Source organism: Polyodon spathula, chromosome 44 (assembly GCF_017654505.1).
Source record: "Polyodon spathula isolate WHYD16114869_AA chromosome 44, ASM1765450v1, whole genome shotgun sequence".
Taxonomy (NCBI): domain Eukaryota; kingdom Metazoa; phylum Chordata; class Actinopteri; order Acipenseriformes; family Polyodontidae; genus Polyodon; species Polyodon spathula.
In genome coordinates, this window is record NC_054577.1 from 372078 (window position 1) to 380101 (window position 8024).

Below are 8024 nucleotides of genomic sequence, written 5' to 3' on the forward strand. Positions count from 1 at the left end.
TTGACAAGGTATTTTTCATTTTTTGTTTCTCTCACTGATCCTAGATCAGTACTTGGGGAAACAATCTGCCAAACAGGAAACCAGAAATTTTCAGACAGGAAATAGAGCATTTCTAGAATGGAGCAGAAACCTGTTTTCAGCAAAAGCTGATCAGGCATGGATGTAAGCTTAGAAAATTAATGCATTTCAACAACTGCCATGTCTGCAGCAGGCTAAGGCCATGTGCTCTAAGTTGCAAGTTCAAACCACGGAAATTCTTTATTATTATTATTATTTTTTTTATTTTTTTCTGCGATATGGGTTGTTTTAAAACATAAATACATTGTTTAATATAAATGGTGTGGATATCAAACCGCTTGCGATCCCTGGTTTATTTTAACGTTAACCAACATGTGGAATTACATAATTGGTAGATGTCCAGTTATTTCGCTTTTCTGTTTGAATAGTCGCTACACACTTAAAGTAAACGTCCGAGGAAGGAGAATAACAATTTTACTTTAGTTTGACGACTTAGATCTCATTGTGTATAAGAGGTATTTACGTTTTTTTTTTTTTCTCATTTGATGTAAGAAAGTTTCAGACTTTTGGTACTGGTACAGATGGTAATTCTAAGTGATTTAGTTTTGCCGCTGCAACATGGTGAAAACAGCTGAACTCTTGGAGCTGTATAGAGACTCACGGTAGTTTCAGACAAGTTTTTATAACTTGTACGAGGAACTACCGTTCCTCTCAATTTCACTCAACCCTTACAGCTGGTTTGCAACTACTGCCACTGCTTAGCGACAGCTGCAACCCTTTAGTACATCTACCCATAGTTGTGTATTGCCAGTCCTCCATTTATTATTTACTGTTGTCAAGTGACTTTAGATTACAATTAAAATAACCATAATTTCACCAGTAACATTGTTGTTTTTCGTTGTTTGAGCATCACTGCAAGCCACTGCCACAAGTGGTTAAGCTTTTATTTAAGCTGAAATTATGGCCTTTATTGTCCTCTAGTGGCCAGTTTGTATTTTTTTCTAAAGAAAAATAGAAACAACTGTGAAAAGCTGCACACAAGCTTGTTCAGCCATGTGTATAGAATGAACTAATGCTATTTATCCATACCTTTCATTTCATTGTATTTACTGGGTGAAATAAGCTAGATATTGCCTAAAACCTTCTATTTGAACACATGCAGAATCTGCTGTTTATGTTGAATGTGGGAATGTTAGGACTGGATTGTTTACATTTAAAAAATGTGAGCTGTTGGAAAAAGAGAAATGGCGCATTACAAGCTTTTATTTAGCATTTAATAGTACAATTCAAATCAACACTGAACAGAGTTGAGTAAAAGCTCCTAATACAGCGTCAGGTTATATGCATTATTTTAATTAAGTCTTATTTGTCAAACAGAGAACAAATAAAGTCAGTTATTTAAACCAACTGGAAACCCAGCGGCCCACCTTCTTACCCAGGTCGATTGGATTATACCACTTTAACTCTGCATTTTCTGCTTGTTGTCTGGCTTCTTTCTCTTTTTGCTCTCTAATGTGTATTTCTTGTCTTTTAATCTTTTCCTCAATCTCTTTTTCTTTCTGTTTCTCCTGCTTCTCTTTTTCCTCTCGCTGTTTCTTTTCCCTGACCTCTGTCTCTCTCTTAAACTCTTCCTCCAGTCTTTTCCTCTCTTCTTTCACCTCTGACTTTATTCTCTCCTTCAGCTCCCTCTCCTCCCTTTCTCTCTCTATCCTGTTCGCTGCCTCTCTCTTTTCATATTCCTCTTCCATCTTCTTCTTTTGCTCTTCCAGTTCTTTCTGTAGCTTTGCCTTCAATTCCTCTTGCTCTCTCTATATCTCCTTCTCTTTCTTCTTCATTATCTCCTCTTGTTTTTGCCTGATCGCTGCCTCCGCGTTCTTGTACATCTCACTGGTGTAGTAGCTTCCTCCATTTCTTGCCACCATCCTGTCTATTTTCTCCAGTAGCTCAGTGACCTGGGTGCAATCGCTCATGTCTTTATTGTTGAAAGCATGACACCCACCTCCACATTTCTGAACAAGCTGCTGGAGCTCTTCACTGCTTCTCTGAATAAACTCTTCAGTAGTTTCGTTTTCCAGATCTTCTTTATGGGTGAAAAGGACTATCATGAACTTTGAAGCTCCCGCACCAAAAACATCTTTGATGATCTCCACTGCTTCCTTCTCTTCCTTTGTGAATCGGTACACCTTTAGTACCAGAATGAAAGCGTGGGGTCCTGGGGAGGACAGCTGAATAGATTTCACAATCTCTTTGGTAATGTGCTCGGTGGAGAACTTTGTGTCCATCAGGCCAGGTGTGTCAACCACAGCCACCCGTCTCCCAGACACTTCTCCCTTCTTCTTCTCACACAGCGTTGTTACTGATCCCACCTGCCTTGGATAGAAATGCTTTTTCACCCAGGATGGTGTTTGCTGTTGCACTCTTCCCAGTCCCAGTCTTCCCAATCAGCACAATCTTCAACTCGGATCCAAACACTGTAACAAAAATAAAATACAATTGTGATTGGATTAGAAACACATTCTGGTTTGTTTGTGGCTAGCTAAGATCATGGAGTGAGTAGAGGCCATGTCATTGTGTCAACACTTTGAATCAAGTTTCATTCTGGATTCTTATCACTTGTGTAATTGCCCAGGAATAGCTCGTACCACAGTATTGATTTCATATGACACTGACTGTGGGGGCATTTCAATTTGTCACAACTCTAATAAATTAAAGGTGTAACTTTTTATATATTTAAAAAAACAATTAACACCAAGAATCAAATCTGAGTATTTCAAGGATTATTAATTTCATTATGTGTGTTTCAACAGTGATACATTAAAGGTGAACAATTCAAACCAGGGTGTTGACTCAGCAGAATCCAGTAGATTAATAATCATAGACACTCTAGATAGTCTCCTGAACAAATATTTCCTTGATCAAGGTAATTTATTCAGGAACTAGCCAAAACTAACACTTTCAAAGCTTTAACACTTTCACTTCCAAAGAATTGTGAACATTGATAGGGGCCAGCCAATAATTGTGTGCTTTTGATTGACGTTTGGCTGAGATGAGGTTAACACCCCCAGCTCAAAAACTCCAGGTGCGGCATGTGGTCAGTTTAAGTGCTCAGTGGATTTGCTAACTCTACTTGCCACGTGTATAGAAGCACCTGAATCCATCTGCAAGGCAGTTTAGAGATAGAACTCCTGGTGAAAGGGCAGCTGCTGTGTTCTGCTATAAACAGTTTAGTAATACATTTTAATTTACCAATGCACACATCCAAAAGTTATAGATGCTAAATTGTACCCTGGATTTTTTCAAAATAAATATTCACAGTTTCATTAACTGAATGGTGTCATTTTACAAAAACAAACAACAAAAAATCATTCTTTAAACAGCCAAGTGCTGCTTGAATCCTAAATCTGGTTATACATTTATACATAAATCTAAATTACAAATACAATATGTAGTACGTGTACACACACTGAAAACTATTTTATAAAGTGGATCTCTCCATATAAAAACACTAGAATTTCATTAGGAAACAGATCTCCTTGTGTAGATCAATCAAAAAAGACAATGTTAACTGGACTTACTGTTTTCATGCTCTTTCTTCTGCTCCCATAATTTCATCAAAGCTGAAGAAAAGAAAGCTTGCATTGAGCCCCCTGGATAACACAACACAACAGCAAACTTCATAGTCGCTATGTTTACAATGGACAAAAAGGTCTGGTACACAATTGGTGAACTTGTGATTTAACATCTATTCCACAGGATGGAGCACAAGGAGGTTAAGTGACTTGCTCAGCGTCACACAGTGAGTCGGTCAGTGGCAGAGGTGGGATTTGAACCGAATATAGCCTAGGTGTGTAAATTACTATTTTTTTGCTGTTTTGCTGTTGAGCTTTTATTAGGTCAATATAAATTATACTGTTTATTCATGTTCTTGGTCTTTGAGCTTGGGATTGATTTAGATTCAGGGACAGCTTAAATTTAAATAAATACACATTTAAATTTGAGTACATAGTTTGAGTACATTTGGTGTGTTTTAGTTTTTTAATCTTTTTTTGGTATATTGCCAGGTTTTAATATAGCAGGTTAATCAAAAAAGAAGACATAAATACAGTAAAATGTTTGCTTGTTAATAATTTTGCTACAATGGAGAAAGTGCAGAAACTGAAGCTCAGAAGGTTGGGACCCAGCAGACCTTCAATAAAATGAGTGCAGGTGAACAGTGACAGAGGACAGTCACACACTCAAACCTTTAACCAGTCCTGGTATAGCTTAGGCCGTGGGGTTGTGCAAGTGAAAACAGCAGTGCACTGTTTTGCTTTCCTTGTCTCCTTTTTGCTAAGGCTTGGGGTGACACTGATGCAACACGGTCAAGAACTAGAGTTACTGACCTGCAACATCTCTAAATCGACAAAAACATGAGAACTCAAGAGATCATAAGACATGTGAAATGCGTCTAGGTATGTCCAGAGAGGGTGAATATTGCTGTCCAGCTTAGCACTGCTTACTGAAATGCCATAAAGAAGCCCAATGAAGAAGGGTCTGAAAACTGACACATACTGACATGCATCATTGAATGTATAAAGTTCTGTGGAGCTTTTGAGTTGGCCTTATGATAGCTTCCAATCCTGGTGTGTTTCTTGGGCTGAATAGGGAGGATGTTAGAATAGGGAAGATTTTATAATAGCTAGATTTTTATAATAGGGAGGTCATTACAAGAATTTAAACTTTATACATTAGGGCTTTATTTCTGGGTGATTACATTTCAAAATGCTGGTTGATTCTTGTTCGTAAGTGGGAAAGCGTTCCATTAAAGAAAGAAACAGTTCAGTATCTGGCAACACCGCACTGGTATATTACTTAATCATTTAAATGGCGGCCTGCCGGTAACAGTAGATCAGCATGTTAGTAATTGCCTATAGATTTTACCAAAAAAAAGTCTACAAACTGTGTTTAAACCTGTTCCTTGTAATGCCAGGGAACAGTATATTAAAATTGTGAGTGTATTTTAAATACATATTAATAGAAATAATCCTGCAGCACCACAAAACATTTAGAAAAATAGGTGCCTGCGCCTTTAAATCAGGGATTTTGGCTTGAGAATTTTGTTTGTTCTTGTATCAGAATTCTTCTTGTTGTCCTTATGAAGTGACTGGTAGGGAACGCTGTTCATCACACCAAAACACTGCTTTGGGGTCATAACACTTCTTATCACAGACTACAAAAAAAAAAAAAAAAAGAAAAGAAATAGTGCATGGGAACATGCACAGGAAATAGTGCATGGGAACATGCACAGGAAATAGTGCATGGGAACATGCACAGGAAATAGCGCATGGGAAATAGTGCATGGGAACATGGTGAAACTAGCTACAAGGACATTGAGGTTGTGTTTTTTGGGCATCATGAATGCTGAAGTACATAAAGTCTTTTTTCAAAGTTCATATTTCAACAGTAACAAATCGTACAGTAAAACAGCACACCTGACGAGAATACTCACCAAAGACAGACGGCTTCTTGTCTTGTTCTGACATCTTTAATAAATGAGTTGCTTGAAAAGTCCTTGTCACTGTATATAAACACTGTGAGCTATTGCTTGAAGCTTCAGTATGACCTGGGTAGAACGTCAGCTCTGGTTGCTGCCCTGCATGGGAAGATACGATAGAAGTCGTGTAAACACAGCCACTGACTATATTAACACTGTGTTTTGACATTTGTATTTTCAATTTATTCAAACATAAAATAATAATAATTTCAATCCTGATATTTTCATTTGCACTGTCTGCAAGTATCAATAGGGGAGACCGGGGACAGTTGTAACATTTTGTACCTTTCTCTCCATTACACACAGATGATTTGAGCTAGTTTGACCACTTTGATACAAACAACATACACCTGTCCTATACCAATCCCCATGGTTATCCTGTTTTAAGCGCTGATATACATATGGAAAGAGGGCTTGAAATGTAAGGTGTCCGATGTTACAATTGACCCCATGGCCAGGGTCAGTTGTAATATGGGGAAAAATAAAAATGTAAAATAAGATAAAACATTTTTTGTATTCCTACTTTTAAAAGTTTTTAACATCTCTAAAATGAATTGGCCAGCTAAATCTGGAGTTTGTATGCAAATGAGCTCCGTCCACTTTGTGCTTTCTCGAGATTTGATTGGCTCTTGTAATGCTAATGAGGAGAAAATGAACATTTCAGCATAACAAGAGCCAATCAAATCGCATGAAAGCACGGCAGATTTAACTGGCCAGTTAAATATTTAGCTAAATGTTAAATCTTGTTAAGATATTTAAGATTTAATTACATATTTAGCTAAATGTTAAATCTTGTTAAGATATTTAAGATTTAATTACATATTTAGCTAAATGTTAAATCTTGTAACTAGATTTATAAATTATATCTGAATGTACACATTTAAAAAAATATATTGATTTATTTTCACAACATCTATAAATCTGGGGAAAAAATACAAGATTTAAGCTAAATCTGGAAAAAAAGATGTTAAAATGTTTTTTTGTTTTTTTTACACATGGTACCGCATTTGTCTGAAGTCCAGTGGAATTCTAACTCAGCATTGTGGATAATGAATTAAATAAAAAAGATGCACATTATAATTAACTCGAACAAAGAGTATTAATAATACTTAATTTATACAGAAATACAAATGTATATTAAAATACTATACACGTATGTTGTTGTTTGTAAAATGTGTTCTTGTAAATATGTAATTAATGGGATGTAATTAACTACAGAATATAGTTATGCAAACGAATAATAACATGAATAAGTATATTAATAAGTAAACCATGTCCACATCGTGATCCCCATGTACAGTCAAATACAATCTCCCACAACTACCAGTATAGAAAACCACTGTTCAGAGCTTTAAAAAAAAAACAGGTACAGTGAGGTTTCTGAACCCCCCATTCCAATTTCCATACAGTAACAAAAGTAAACTTGTCATTTAGATGCTATTTTCTGATGTCTGGGTTTCGTGTTTCTGAACAGACAGTAGAGCAGCATTTTATAAAACAAGTAAATGCATTTGAAATAAATAAATCCTCACTTGAATCACTCACGGTGCTTTACGCTTGCTCCTTTGTTCTGAAACTGGAGCTGGAAGGTTGAGCTGCTGTTGTGTTGCGAGAGCTGCTGCACAGTGTTATATATACACTGTAGGGAGGTTGCATCATAAAGACTGAGACGTGCTGAAAGGTTGACCAATTACAGTAAAGCAATACACTTGAGTAAGAACTCTTATCAAAGACCAAATGTGACAGATGACTAATGTGACTTCATAGAGTTTTATCACCCGATCTGATTGAAATCAGTGGATTTAATGGGGCGTTATCAAGGGAAATCATCCCATAGTAGCCGCTAGAGGGTGCTAAAAACCAACGTTGAAGTAATAGTAAAAATGACTTTAATAGTAACACTGTTAGGTTTAGGGGTAGAGATTTGTTTAGTGGTAGACATTAGTTTAGGAGTAGGGGGTGGATTTAGGGGTTAGTAGGCACCTACTGGCTCATTGATATGGGATGATTTTGATTGATAACGTGCCTTTTAATCGACTGATTTCAATGAGATCGGCTGCTTTTATCATCACAACAATTAAACACAATTATTAACCCATATGAGAACACATTTGCAATTTGATTCATTATTAAGTATGAGATTCACGCTTGAACTGCTTGCATTACGACTATGCTGTCTTTTACGAATACAGTTAATACGTGCAATGTGCACTCCAGCACCTCCGTTACCCAGAGCTCCAGTACTGGTATCACCCTGCACTTTAACAACGCCTGTTTCTTATTGAGTTTGAGTAATTTGAGCCATGGAAATAAATCCGGATTCATGAAACGTATTTATTATGAACATTGTAGCCTATTGAATAGGAACACGCTGTGTGCAGCAACTCTGTGGTTAATGGGTCTGTTCAGACCATTTCTATTTGTTGCAATACAAGATTATTCACTTTCTAAACGATTAAGAATTTTCTAAAAG

At 36.7% G+C, this 8024-nt stretch overlaps 1 pseudogene; it reads right to left on the reverse strand.

Annotated features, from left to right (window-relative positions):
* Positions 1-1412: 1412 nt before the first annotated feature.
* Positions 1413-3696, reverse strand: LOC121305633 (annotated as a pseudogene).
* Positions 3697-8024: the final 4328 nt, after the last annotated feature.